At 42.1% G+C, this 15,000-nt stretch overlaps 3 long non-coding RNA genes across 3 annotated transcripts in view; 1 reads left to right on the forward strand and 2 right to left on the reverse strand.

Annotated features, from left to right (window-relative positions):
- Positions 1 to 9,848, reverse strand: part of LOC139802122 (uncharacterized) — a 16,491-nt gene extending 6,643 nt beyond the window's left edge. Inside the window, exons 1-4 of the long non-coding RNA XR_011728519.1 lie at positions 9,806 to 9,848; positions 9,344 to 9,402; positions 6,028 to 6,110; positions 5,099 to 5,248 (exon numbers count right to left, since the gene is read on the reverse strand). This is a non-coding gene — a long non-coding RNA (uncharacterized lncRNA). The remainder of the gene's footprint in view (positions 1 to 5,098; positions 5,249 to 6,027; positions 6,111 to 9,343; positions 9,403 to 9,805) is intronic.
- The window catches only part of LOC139802123 (uncharacterized), a 16,535-nt gene continuing 7,477 nt past the window's right edge, over positions 5,943 to 15,000 (forward strand). Inside the window, exon 1 of the long non-coding RNA XR_011728520.1 lies at positions 5,943 to 6,069. This is a non-coding gene — a long non-coding RNA (uncharacterized lncRNA). The remainder of the gene's footprint in view (positions 6,070 to 15,000) is intronic.
- LOC139802121 (uncharacterized) overlaps positions 9,859 to 15,000 on the reverse strand; it is a 15,202-nt gene continuing 10,060 nt past the window's right edge. Inside the window, exons 4-5 of the long non-coding RNA XR_011728518.1 lie at positions 14,194 to 14,336; positions 9,859 to 9,996 (exon numbers count right to left, since the gene is read on the reverse strand). This is a non-coding gene — a long non-coding RNA (uncharacterized lncRNA). The remainder of the gene's footprint in view (positions 9,997 to 14,193; positions 14,337 to 15,000) is intronic.

The following is a 15,000-nucleotide window of genomic DNA, read 5'->3' on the forward strand; positions in this document are numbered from 1 at the left end:
AAATGCACTTAAACATGTGGAGAAGCTGCAGTGGCATAAACCCAAAGGGTTTTTGACACTGCTGAAGTCCTGACTTCATCCCTGTCCTGCACAGGCACAGAAGTCCAGAAAACAGCCTGAACTTATTTCTTCCAGGTGCCATCAGTACCAGTGACCTTTTATCTGTTCATCTGTGGAGGAGGCAAGCACAAGGCCACCTGTGGTCACCATGGAAACAACAGAATTTGCTGACTAAATAATTTTCCTTGATGCCTGTTAAAGACTATTGGCAAGCAGAGGGACACCTGAGCCAAGGTGAGCTGGTTAAAGAATCTTGAACTTGAGTTAACTCTTAAATTTTAATCAGCACAGCTTCTTATTTGCTGCCAAAAATAATTTAGATGATGAATAAATGCATGTGTAGGGCATGCACTGGTTTTTTCAGCCGTGGTCACAAACTTTGCCAATAATACATGCAGCAGGAAAAATTATTTAGTATCCTTAGCACATGGTAATAAGTCTGGGCTTCTCATGCTGAAACCTGGTTTGAGCTAGGCTGAAAGGTTAGAAAAGGTATCAAAAGGAAATTAATGCTTAACAAAAGGTACCAAAACAAAGGGGATCTCAGCAATGTGCACAAAATGTCACCAGAATCATTAGGAGAACATGATTTGCTTCACAAATTCTAAGAGATAAGCTATCCTACTATAGAAAACAAGTCTTTTACCTACATTTAGTGTTTCAGTACTTTCCTGTGTTAAGATAGTACATAACTGTGGTGTGGGGTCACCTGGAGCCCAGAGGTCTGAGCTCAGGGAGTCAATAAAATAAAAGGTTAGAGCCCGAGTTTTGACAACAACACACAGAATCCAACAATCCAACACCAAAAACCCCACAGTCAGGGTTTTGCTCCAGCTCCAATGCACTGGACCATGAGGATCCCCCGTAAAGGAGGTAAATAGGGTCAAGATAGAGAACAGTAACAACTGCAAAGGGTCAAGACAGAGAACAGTAAAGAAAAGTGAAGGCAAACTGACTTTACTCTGTGTACATCTATGTAAAAGGGAGAAGTCAGAAAAGAAATTTGCAATATGTATCAGCCTAACACAACCATGTTGCATTTTTGCAGTGAATAGTAGAAGAGCAAGGATGTCGTTTGCAGGTAGAGAGGTATTCACCTGATCAGCTGCCTTTCGATGGAGAGGGGCACAAGGAAGAACCAAGCAAGGGTATATAAAATTGGAAAAGATATAGAACAGCATTTTGACTTTATTTCGAAGAGACTGAAAATTTTAAGCCTGTTTTAAGGCTATTTTAAAATACCTTAATATTTGTAATTATTTATCATCCTGTATAGACACCTACAGACATGTCTGTCTCACCCCTATATGTGCAGCTGAGCAGGACAATGCCCCTCCATAGGGTCAGGTGAGGAGCAGAGGTGGATTAAAGTCTCCTGAGGTGGCCCCAGAAAGGGCCCAGGGGCTGAGGGGTACCACCCTCTGGGGCTCCCCAGGCTTGCTGGCTTGGCCATCACTTGGGTAAGCAGCACCTGTGCCCAGCATCTGAGAATGATGGCACAGGGGATGCTGAAGAGGAGGAGAGGTGGGAAGGGATGTAACATGCCCAGCCTAGAGATTGAATTTGGGGCAACCTTCAGCCCTGACCTCCTAATTCTACATCCTGTCCTTTGTTGCACCTCGTTACTCATTGGGCTGTCAAGTCTGGACTCCAGCCTGCTAGATGAAGGACTGGAAGTTTATTTAAAAGGAAACAAAAGGAAAACACACCAGTTTTCCTCATTACTGGCAGCCACCATGACTCTGGTTCTGCAGGACCACACAGGGAGCAGTGGCAGTGCCACCCTCACAGTCCCCTTGGCCACCAGGGTGGGCTGGGAACACTGTGGGGTTGCCACACTACCTTGGGAGCATCTCCAAGGCCAACAAGGAGCTGGCCCATATTTCCTGGGGAGCAGTGTCACAGTGTGTCACTGCCCCATATCCCATGGAGCTGCCCTGTGCAGCCCTTGCTCTGCTGGGGCTCTGGGGAGAGGTGACATGGGGTCAGTGACATGGGGGGCTGCCCACCCAACACACAGTGCATGGGGACAGCCAGGGACAGAGCCACAGCCGTTCCCTGAGACTGGGCTGAGCTGTCAGGACAAGGACCTTGCTCACCAGGCTGAGGCTGAGGGTCTTGATGTGGGACAAGTGGCCCTGGTCCCAAAGGAACAGGGATGGGGTTTTGCTTTGCTTCAGATTAAGGGACAAACAGGCTCCTTTTGGAGCTGTCTGGCTGCATCTCATGTTCCTTTTTCCAGATTTCAGTTAAGAGTTGTTGCCCAAAAGAATAATTCTCTCCTTCTGGTCAAAAATGGGAAAATTCTTAGGCCTAAAATCCAGCTCAGCTCTGACCCATAAAGGACCCCATGCTGCTGATGCTTTGTCAGGTAATCGTTGGGTAATTTAACTGCACAAACAGTTTGTTTGTTTTAACTCATTAGGAATGTTTATACCTACAAAGGAGTTCAGAACATTTACAGCCATCTATGGAATTAGAATGTGTGAAAAATGACATTTTTGCATGGAAGCATTTGAACTAATTCAGAGCCCTTCCAGGCTCCATGTACAGCAGGCAGTGGGACTGTATGATGGATTATTTGTGGGTGCATGGACATGGAATCATAAGGAAAGAAAAGCAAACATTCAAGTTTTGCTTTGAAATCCTGGAAATAAGTAAAATATTTGTTTCTGACATGGTGCTGCTCAGCTGGTGCCAGCAAGGCAGGGGGGGTAGCTCAATGGGTCTGCAGCACTTACTTGCCCTCCTTTGGGGGATTACATCCACATATGCCCACCTAAACAAAGCTGCAGCCACTGACAAGGTGGCCTCAAGTGCTGGCTGCCAGCACCTCCTGACTGGGCTCTGCCTGGGCTCCTGGAGGAGGTGGAAGGGCTGTGGGGATGCAAGGTAAATGACAAAATTATCCAGGTGTCTAAAGTTGTTGCACTGTGACCTCATTTAAACCTCAGACTAAGCTGCCATATCTTATTCTGTGAGTGGGTAGGTGATGCCATGTCACTGATGAGAAGCAACTCTTTTATCATTTAACTATCTCTGCTTATAAGTTTAGAAGTTGAACTGTGGCTACCTCCAAACCTGCACTGAGGGAGTGAGGTCCTCAAGCACAGACCTGAGCATCCCTGTGTGCAAACAGTGTCTCAGGGCACAGGTGAAAGGCCCAGGCCTCTGCTCAACAGAAAATGTGTGTGCACAGGAAGCAAAGTGCAAAGCAAAGTGCAATTTTCTCAAGGAAATGTTTGCATCTTTCCCCCTCACTGGGTTCAAACCCTTTTGCTGCCCAGGCTCTCAGAGACCTCCAGGCTTCTGTCCCAACAGCAACACTTATAATGTGGATGATTATTTCCACTAAGGAAGCCATTGGTGATGACAGTGACAAGGAGGCACGTTTGGTGTCTGCCACAGCTTCCTGAAGGCATTGGGCCATTAGGGGATGCAAGGATAAGCCCAAGGTGCTGGGGGGAGGAAACAGCTCCACAAGTGAAATAATGGCATGGTAGTGGGGAAGGGAAGGTGCTAAATAGAGTTTAATCCCCCAAGCTGCCTCCTGTGAATATTTCCAGAAGCCTTCACAGCTCTGGGCCTGAGGTAGGTGTTCATTCAGCTAATGACAAAGTTACACCTGCTCTGTCTACCCAAACTGATGTGATCACCAAGCACTGCAGCAGAAGGAGATGCCTTTTGGCCACTTTTGTTGCCAAGCTGCCTAATACTGATGTGGACATTATAAACCCAAGCAGCATTTAAGTTGCTGTGATCTTAAATTTTATTTTCTTACACATCTGCCCAAGCCAGCTTACATGCTGATCAGTATCTACTGCAGCCTGGGAATAATCTGGCCCAGCTCCTTGGGCTGGAAGTAAATTCTTACTGACAGAAGTGAGCTGAAAAATTCTGAGGCCTGGCAGTGACAAAGGGAATAGTGAATGAGAGTGGTATTTCTTTATATTGATCTACCTTTCTTGCTCATCTACTAATAACACTGGCTGTTTACCCTCTGCAAGAAGATGCAGTAGCTGCTTATGCTGAGGTGAGCTTTCCAGTTCTCCCAGTAAGTGTCAGAATGCAGGAATCAAGAAGCCCACAACTAAAAGAGCTGGCTAAAACCACATAAAACCAAGTGTGTTGCTATTTTTAAAGCTTGAAATCAAATCTCTTGTCTGACAGATTTAGATCTTGATTTTATGTCCAAGAACTTCCCCACACAAATCTGAAGAAAATTCCAGCCAATCTACCAAGCACAGAGGAACACATAGGAAGGTTCTGGATTTTTGCAGCTATATGGGGAATCCAGGGAGACACCAATACCTTCATCTCAGATCTGCAATCCCTACCCTTTGAAAGGAATTGGAGTTTAATCTGCTCTTTGTATTTCCCCTTTTAGTGGTATTTCTCAAGAGTGTACTGCGTATCATTAAAGGCAGTAGTATGTGCCCATTTTATCCCAAAAGTAAATAATTTATTTCAGCTTATGTCAATTGAGGTTTGGTATGTTTTAAAGATATGGGAGTGCTTCTGAGGAGCATCTAAATACAGGATGATTCTACAACCTGAAGAAAGTGCAGAGGATGAAAAGTGGGCTGATAAGATCAACAGTGTCATGGAAAAACTAATTGGAGCAAGAATTTAAGAACTCAGTGCATGTTCACACAACACAGTGAAACTGTGGAATTCAGTGCCCCAGGATGTTGTGAATATCAAAATTGTACCTGGCAATAAAAGGTGATTATGCAAAGTAATGGATGGGGAGGCGGGGAAAACTCTATTAAGGCCTATAAAAAGCAGTCAGGATACCAGCTCTGGCTCACCTAAATCAGAGCTGCTGGATGCAGAAAGCTGGGAAGATGAGCTATGGAAGCTGCTTCATCTAGACACCCTTCTCTGGTCTCTTTCCTAAGTGTCTGCTGCTGGAGGACAGGAACAGTGTCTTCCCTAGACAGGACATTTGATCTGATCCTCTTACCATGGACAGTGTAGGCTCAGGTTCAGATTGAAAAAAACCCAAAGAGCAAACTGGAAAAGGCCAGATGCATACCTGTTTAACAGATTCTGTGTCCACTCTCTGGCAGGAGATGTGTGGTTGTCCTGAGTGAGAAGCTGACGTTCAGCAGATCTTGCAAGACTGCTTAGCATAGGGTCCTTCTGCAGGGATCCTTCAGGCACATAATGAGCCAGGTAGTCTTCACTGCAGAGGAAATCAATCCAACAAGTTAAAGGACACTTTCTTTGAAAGATTCAAAGCTTTCATTTCCTAATATGGTACAAAAAAGTCAAAAAACAGGTCTACATCAACATTCTATCTCTATTAAAACTTTAAGCTCTAAAGTGCATAAAAATTATTTTCTAGCAAAGGAAGATTTTCTCAAAAGTTGAGATGCACTGTGAGGAAGCTACCTGTGTCCTGTAACCCTGAGCCCTACAGGGTCTACTTGTGCCCGAATTCCACTGCTTTTGCTAAAAACTCTCCCACCTTAAAGCATTCACAAGCTCCATATGCTGACCCATGCCTGGGAGTCAGGCAGCTGAGGGAGCCTGAACCAGCAGTGCCTCAGCGTTGATGTCTTGCTCATGGTCAGCAGTTTCTGCCTGCAGCCCCAAACCCTCCACCCTGGCCTTGGTGACAGCCCTGTGGCCTCACAGGGTCCCTCCTCCTGCCAGCTCATCACCTGCAGTGCCTTGGCCACAAGTCCCATGGAGCTCTGTTGGAGCTGGGCTGCTTGGAGTGATGATACTTGTCATACCCTCAAGAGGAATAAAGGAAGCCTGCTCCTCAGACCCCACAGGTGAGTGGGTGCATTCATTTAAATGAACCTTATAGTTTACAAAAACTCTGAAAAATTAGTTTCATTTAAATATGATATGCTAACTCCATGCACAGCAGATCCATTAAACACAAGAGACAGTGAACCACAGAGCCCAGCCAGACACAACCAGAGGTCACTGCATAAAAGGCTCACATCTTACCTTTTGCAATTTGCTGGTGTACTAAGAGGCTCCCATGAGAAGGTAAGGATGTTGCTTCCTCTTTTTTCATTCATAGGGTAAGGCTTTGATCAACAAATGTTAGTGAAAAAAAAAAGTATTTAACCTGGTGTGCTTCCTCATGGTGCTGAGGTATGGATTTGAGTGAGAGAAGTACAGAAAGAGGCATTAAAACCTGAGGCAGAATGGGAGACTGCAAAGAACAAAGGTGTGTTCCATGAACAGAGCTACCAAAGACAGATTAAACTAAATGCACCCAAGATAATTCACAAGGATAGAGCTACCAAGGAAAGATATAAATTAGTGAGAGCTGAGATTTAGCCGAATCCAAAGAAACAGTTAAAATAACAGTTAAAATCACAGTTGCCTTTCCAGTAGTTCATGGGTTTTTTTTCCCTGTAGTAGTTTCTCATGTTTGTTTTGGCACTTGTGGGGAAAATGTCAATGAGAGAACTACTGTTAGTGTGTCCTGCTGTATGACGTTGAGTTATTCCAGTACCAGCTATTTTCCAACAGATTAACATTCAGATACTGGGAGATTTCATCCAGTTCACATAAATCTGCATAGAAATTTTATTAACTTATAACTTCTTAATTGGGTGGGCCACCTACAAAATGAAAACAGATTGCTTACATTCTTGTAAGATAGAAGAAACACAATTTTTTAGAAGTCTATAAAAATATCTGCCTTTCTGAAAAGATGGAAGTGCTAATCTATTAAACAGTGGCACTTGGATTCTCAGCCCTTCTAAAAAAACCCACAATTTAATTGTCCCCTTAGTGGATTGATTTTTTTTTTTTCCTTTTTGTTTGCATTGAAGAGAAACATGCCATAAAAAAAATTAAAAAAAAAAAAAAAAAAAAAAAGAAAGGATGGGAATGGGAACAAAATTAAGGCACTGGGTTGGCACTCAGGAGATCTGGTTTCAGTTCCTGGCTCTGTCAAACACTTCTTATGTGACCTTGTAAATGTCACTTTTGAGCATGTAAAACCATCTGGCCTGATCTAGTGAAACATGTATTTAATTTTAAGATGCAAGTAGTTCCACTTACATCTCACACGCTTAAATTTAAAGACATGTTTACATACTCTGCTGCTTGGGAGCCACTGCCATAGACTCCTGCATCCCAACTGCAGAGGGAGGGAAGGAATATTTGGTCACTTGGAGTTCTCCAAAGCAGAGGCAGTGGCTCTCCTCTCCTCTGCAGCACCCTTCTGAGTGCAGGAATAATGCAAATTATTCCTATGGATAAATGCTGCAAATTCAGATGCCTTACTTGTAAATAAAAATCTGCATTTAGGCACTGAAATACTGGCCTGATTTTCCAGAGTTGCTGAGCAACCAACACTCTCATCAAGTCAAGAACCCAAGAATGCTTTGTGCTTCACAAAATTAGGTCACTTCTTTGGAGGCTAAAAATAGATTTTTGAACCCCAGTTTCAAGACTCAAAGCCCTGTCTTTCTGTCTTTACAAATAAAATGATGTTGCATTCTGTCCCTGCTATTATAATTAGCAACAGCCACAAACATATAAAACTCAGATTCAGGAGTACCATCATTTAACCATTTCACTGTTTTCTAAATGCAATTAAAAAGAGTAGAATTCCACTGAGACATTTTAAATAATGTCTATAATATACACATGTGTAAACACATGTTTTTAATGTACATAGTATATACAATGTTATTTTGTGGCATAGCAGATGTTTCTTAATTCCCTGACACCATGCACTGGAGTGAGATTATGCCAGCCTATTTTATTGTGAATAATGTGCTTTGCTCCATCATTAAGTGGGTTATTAAAGACATAAAAAAAACTTTTATGCCCTGCTTTTCAGCAGCTGTTGGTGGCCTACAAAGTGATAATCCTGCTTTCAGCAAATATCCTTAGACTTAAAACCAAAATAAACAGATTTCACAGGCAACCAAGTTGACTCCTGAGTGGGAAGATCATAACTTGGTGACATTTCCAGCACCATGGAAGCAGAAATGGCATTACTTCTAAGAAAAGTCCTTAGATCACAGGCTGGAAATGAGATGGCTGCTCCATACATAATTTCTTCCTACAACCACACAGTAACTCCTATACTAAGCAAACAAGCCTGACTGGCATTTATTTCAGCAGAAACAGCAGGGGAGGAAAAATTTTAAAGCAAATGCTTCTTTTAAACAAACAAACAAACATGTCGCCAAAAAAAAAAAAAAAATCCAGTACGTGTGATAATAGCTGTTTTTTCCTTCCTAATTAATTACGTGGCGAGCACACAGTTGCAAATCCTGTAACCTTAGCTTTGAAGAAAATCAGCTGAGTAGGTTGGATAACTTCAAACAAAAGGGGAGAGGGGACAATAAAGGTTAGGTGGCCCTGTTCCGTCACGGGCGCTACAGCATTTCATTTGAACGGATGTGACCCCTGCATGCCAAAGCTCCAAAGGTGTACAGGGGAGAGGGTTTATTCTTATAAATAGGACTGATGCCAGGTCAAGCAGCCCCCCTTGCTTTGGACTTCCTAAAGAAAACAGCTTCAGACAGCTGAGCAAAAGAGTTATGGAGAGTGCTGAGATAGGAAATATCTACAGTTCCTGATATATTATGATTGGCCCCGGGAATGAGGAAGCCAAGAGGCAGAGGTAGTCCTGAAGGGTGCTAAACTCTACAGTGCTAATGTACACAACAACATCCTCATACAAGCAGATGTTTGAAAAAAAAAAAAAAAAAAGAAAAAAAAAAAGGGAGGGTGGGTAGAAATTGTATTTAGGCTGAGTTGCACTCACCCTAGGGAGGAAAACTAAAAAAAGGGAGAATGTGGAACCAATTTTCAAGCTTAAGCAACTGAAACTCTATTAAATGATTCTGTCATCAGCATGAGATGAGAAAAAAAAAAGTAATAATTTATACAACAAATTGGGTAATTGTAACTGTGTGGACAAATGCTATTTCTTCCTTGATAACTGAATAAACATTGTTACAAGAGGAAGGTTATAAGGAAATAGCCACTTTAGTGAACTACAAGCAGCAGGTCTCCTGCTTATGTTCATAGCCAAAGGAAGGCATTAAGGACTGAAAGGCATATATGCTCTTAGGCACAAACAAATATTCAAATATTTTGAGTTACTTAGATTTTTAGTAAGTGCATGGGACTTGCTAAAGATGGGCTCAGCTTCATATGCCTAGAAGCAATCTCAGTCTAATTACTAAATCATGCCAAACTCCAATATGATTTTTTTTTTTTTAAGAGATAGCAATGTAAACTGGAGGAATTACAGGAATCATATAAAAAAAACATTGAATCTTACTTCATCCTGGAATCACACAGTGGTCAGCCAGGGCCAGTGGAAGGAGTGGGAGAGCAAACCTGAAACACAGAAAACCCAGCAGACAAATCACACAGCAGAATCCATACACACAATGGCTAAATTCCCAAGTTTCAGGATCTTCAAGTTTTTATTTCTCTCTCAGACTTCCTGTGGGATGCTGGACAAGTCACTTAATGGCTTTCACACCTTTGTGTTGTTCTGCTCAAGATTACATTGGATTCTGCAGGTGGAGACCAGGCCCTTAGTGCCAGAAACACTTCTTGAAGGGTCACTGTTGAAGCACAAATACTTAAACTTAGCTCAGGGATTTGCAATACTGACCTCAGAACTGGTTACCCCTCGAGTTGGGAGGACCCTGTACAGATTTGCTCATCAGGGCTCTTCTGAAGCACAAGCACAATGGAAAAGTAGCCTTCCTTGGGGAAAAAAAAAATCACAAACCTCAGTTCCCCTGGCCAGGGGATGACTCTCCCATGCAAGGGTGGGAGCCCTGAGTTCAAGGTTGAGTTATGCAAGGTGTTAAATCCCTCTGGCATCAAGAGGACCATGTGTTCCCTTGCAGATCTGCATGTGCTGAGAGGCTGTGCTGGAGCAGGGAGCAGCTGCCTGTGAGCAAGGTTGGCTTTGAGAGGCTGAAATGAGAGCAGATAGAAAGGGAAAAGGATTGTTGCTAGGATCATTTTACTGTCTGGCTTTCTACATATGCTTCCATCTATCTGAATATGTGCATGTGTGTAAACACTCAGACCTTATCACCCCCCCTGCTTCTGAAATGGAAAATAATAAAAATATATTTACATAGCTTCAACATTAGGCTATTAAAAAGCTATAGTCAGTAAGAGGGGAAAAAATTACAAAGAATGATTTGCATAGTAAACACATTTCACAGTTGTTTTGGACAAATGCCCTCAGTAAATATGTTTAAAGTCATGTACAACAAGAATATTTTATCACAAGTAACCATGTTTTAATAAACACTTAGTCTTTTTGTATTTCATTCTTTCTCATCATAATAATAGAAATATAACACCATATATCACTGTAAAACACATTTCCACATAAACGCTGATAAGCACAAAATATTTTTCATCATTTACATTTTAACTGTAATAATATATGGCAGGATTAAAGCTGCATCCATCATGTGTCTAACTAACCTTGCTGTAATGAATTTTTAAATGTAATGGTTTCTGTCACAAAGTAAAATCATACATAATATCTTTTGACACAGTATGCTGGTGTATGCAAGGTTTTAAAATGTAAATGCAACTTCATTTTTAATTAGATGTATAAACTCAAACCACCGTTTTCTTTTCTATAAACCAAGGGGAAAGGAAAAAAGTCTGGGAGTCTGTGTCAAGGCTGCAAGTTTTTCAAGTACCTGGCTCACAGGAAACGTGCACATCCAGCACGTAGAAAAGCGAGGAGCACTAGAAACAAAGGATTAGAGAAATCATAGGGAACTAAAGGTTTTTAGACTGCCTGAAGGGCCTCCCCCAGTTCCCTGGGTGCTGGCTTTGCAGTGGGGCTGAGGAGCAGGCTCTGGCTGGCTGAAGGGGAGGGCACGTCCCACCCCAGCCCTGCTTGAAATAACAAATAATCGGGCTCACAAGAGGAGAATCATTAAAAATAATTTGCACAAGCTTTCTGTTCTGCGAGCCCTTTTTTTTTGATACAATATTTTTCTTCAGTGATTATCACTGCGGACATGTTCCTGCCATATGGATGGGAGCCGGGCGAGGAGGCGGCTCAATACCTGAGTGGTTAATTAAGAGCTGTTGCTGGGCCACAAGAAGCAGGTTTGAAATCCCTCTTCACTCACCGACAATGAGTAGCTTTTTTAGCAGCAGAAGTCACTGGGGACAGCCAGAAGCGCAGGGTAATTATTTGAGATAACACAGAGCTGAAGAGCACGCGCGGGCGTGCGGGTGTGTGCGGGAGCGGAGGTGCGGGGGGAGGCAGGAAAAGGAGGGCAACACCACAGAAAAGTCTATAATAAAAAGGTCAACATCTCCTATTTTTCTCTACAGCGTCGGCAGCCTGTAATGCCTTTTTAGAATGAATGACAACGGCTTCTATCTTTTTTTTTTTCTTTTCTTTTTTTTTCCAAACGAATCTCGTATTTTGCATTCCAACTTTGTGGTGCTGAGCACGGGTCTCAGAGGCCAATCTGAACAAGCTCTGCTCACTTTATCAGCACGGATGCTGAAATGACTTTGATTGCATTGTTGCAAAAGAGCAGTAATTTCAACATTAATTCATGGACACCCTGTGCTCTGGAGAACAAAGAAAAAAAAAGCAGTGAACTAAAGGCCCTGAATAAAATGAGGAAAGTCCGTAACTTCTTAGAAATTTAGGGCTCAAATCTCTGCACCCACCTATTTCCACAGCAACAGAAAAGCAACTCATTCAAACCAGCTGAGGGTCTGGCCTTTGGCTACGAGTTTGTTTGTGGGGAGAGGGCTCAAGGTTATTATTTATGTCTTTTAAATATAAACCAAGGCTCCAACAAACCACAGTTTCAGGGATGCTCTTGCTGCAGTGCCATTCACTGTTTTTCTCAACAATGCAAAGAAGCTTGCTGGTGTTTAAAGGCTATGTTTTCCTAAAGTGCTTCATAGCCATTATGAAGCCAAGTTGCCATTCAAGGCCACCACTCTCCCAAATATCCAGACTCTGGCACCTGGTGAAAACTGAAAGCAAAGTGTAGTAATCCACTGCAGCTCTATATTTCTTTTCTCAGAGCTGCAGAGGAGAATATGACCATCCCCTCCTTCAGTCACCAAAGCTCAGCCCACCTGGGCTCCAAATACTATTTCTTCTTTGTTTGCTTGTTTTTTTTATTAAAGCAAGCTTTTCTAGTGTATTACTGAGCAGACAAATGATGAAACCTCCATCATGTGTTTTTTTTGCATTTCCAGAAAATCCCATATGTGATCTTCCAACTTAGAAGGCTTAAATCTCCATTCAAATAGGAGCTCTGTGAAGCTCACATGAGCACTTAGCTTTGTGCTGGGGGGTAGAAATAAATTCAAGCAAGCAGAAAGACCCAAAGCCTCTTTCTCTCTGCACACACCTTTTCACCTCTTCTCAAATGCTGAAAGACATTTTGCCTGAGCAAACAGAGATTTTGAACTCACACTGCAGGCTCTTCAAGCACACCAAAGGCTTTACAGTATTAGGTGTGGGCCAAAGCCCCAAAACTTCCCCTCTGTGGCATGGGGACCAGGCTGTACCTGTTCATGCTCTTGCAAACCTTTGATGTTTCTAGAGTGCAAACAATACTGCTCCAGCAACAGCACTTTTGCCAGCAGAACTGTCTCAGCTTTGTTTAGAAACTGCCCAATATGTTAATTATCATCTTTACCTCTCTGGCATTATACTGTCAAACTGTACAACAGTCTTTAGAAAATAAAAGCCAACACCCTAAGCTGCTGTACCCGGCTCCCATAATATCTATTCACTGGCAATGCCTGAGCTGTCAGATCAGAAGAAGCTTCATTGGAATAAAGGTGGGCAGATGTGTGATAATGAGACAGAAGCATACAGATGCTAATATAACTGTTCAGCAGAGCAGGCTCGTCTTCGTTAGGCAGACCCAGGTAGCAGCTGCAGACTGTCAGGCACTGGAATGCTGCTTTCTCTTGATTCTCATTTAAGATCAGCTTCGTTCGCTGTCTGTCAGTGAACTTTTCCCTCACAGGAGCCTGGACCCCTAGGTGATCAGTCACATTTCGACATAACTAGATGTCAAAAGAAGTTTAAGTTGTATGACGAACTGTGATGCATTCCCTGTGCTGGCTGGCAGTCTCAGCCCTCCAAGGCGTCTTGTTAATGATGCACCTGGAAACTCTAGAGTATTTCCTGTATTTTGTTTTCTTATTAAAATACTGGCTAAGCCTTTGTCAATATCCATGTCAGTAACTGTAAGCTCAAGACAATATTATCACAAGCATAATTTGATTTAAAAATGGAATCGTGGACCTGTGCTGACCAAGCAGCAGGAGATGTGTGCACAATGAGGAGGATGCTAGCTTTGTGCTGCTGTAATTTATCCTCATCAATTAAACCAAAATATTTCTGATCTTCCAGGGGGGCAAGGCAGGGCATTATGAGGCAGGTGAAATAAATTTTACTGAAGTTGCCTTATGAAATACATCTGCAGCCAGCAGGCTTGCTTGCCTGACGAACACAACCAGGAATAAGATAATGGAGAGCATCCATAGGTGAGCAAACAACTCAAATACTCTGGAGCTTGGAAACACAAACAACCTGAGATTGTCGTTTCACACACTGCTGAAACCTTTGAACTGGAAGTCTGAACTTCATCAGCTTTTCATCTGTTGCTACGAGCTGTTTACCCACTCGAACTCACAGGTTTCAGAGAGGAGACAGACTGAGGCTATTTTACATAAAATACATATGTGCTCACACACTGCAGCAAACCTTCTACAATATTTGTGTGTTGAGACTTAATATTACTTGGTGCTTAATCAGATTAAGCCAATTTTTACTGCCAATTACAACTTCACTTCTTACCCTTTGAATTGCAACATGTCAGTTCTTCTTAAGATAGCAAACTTCACATGGCCAGATACAATTAACAGGTTTCTTACCATCTTACGTTTCTGATTTCAAAGATCACAAGAGAAGAGATTAAAAGAATTTTGAAGTTTTTCCTTTTCTTATTTGGGGCAGGGGAATTGCAAGACATGTAAAGACCTTGGCAATTGCATTATAGATTTCATCCCAGAACAACTATTATTAAATTAGTAGAACTCATCAAAAATCTAAGGCAACTTGCTACCTGATGTTTGTGAAATAGATACCTAAGTAGAAAGCTGCATCCACGTTCAGTATGAGGTGTCCAACAGCTCTCCCAGGGCTGCAGACATGGCCATTGGGAGGGTCAGGGTACAATGTCACATATCCCCTTGGTATCATCCAAGGCTGTTTTCATTTGCTCCTCTTCCTGCAAAGACAAATCCAGCTTTTAACTGTGATGACCAAGTATATTTGGTGATGTTTCTTTCTCTGCTTTCCCCATATCAATCTAATTCTTAATTAAACATTTCTCATGGCCAGTTTATACTCACTAATACTTCCTAATATAAGACACGATGTCTCCCCCTAGATTCTGGTATTTAGTAGCTTGAAGCTCATTAGTGCATGTGTTCTTACTCAGGAGTTTTAAATATTTAACTAGCTAGGATTCTTTCAAGAGGTCTTAACCTTATAATGTATAATAACTTGGGGATCTCGTATCTGAAGTGTAAGTTATTAAAAATGTTTCTACTTTTCACCCTGCATTGATTTCCTACTTCTAGCAATCAAACTAAGAGCTATTAGGCCAAACAACTGCCTACTTATTTCATTGTAGTAAAACATAAGTGATGATAATAGATCTCCTAATAGAGATTGATCTTCCACAAAAGCCAAAAACAAAGCAGGCACAGCCTAGGCTGAGGGGTATTTTGCATTATGCACTGCATGGTTAAAATTGGACAGCTATAGAATAACATAGGAAGTTCCACAAAAACCTCTGTACTGACTGATACATCTCTGCACAGAAACATATTCTTTCCATTGCTTGTAATGGCCTGAGTATGTGATACAAGTAAATTTTGTCTAAAAAT

The sequence above is a fragment of the Heliangelus exortis genome, chromosome 13, assembly GCF_036169615.1.
Source record: "Heliangelus exortis chromosome 13, bHelExo1.hap1, whole genome shotgun sequence".
Lineage (NCBI taxonomy): Eukaryota > Metazoa > Chordata > Aves > Apodiformes > Trochilidae > Heliangelus > Heliangelus exortis.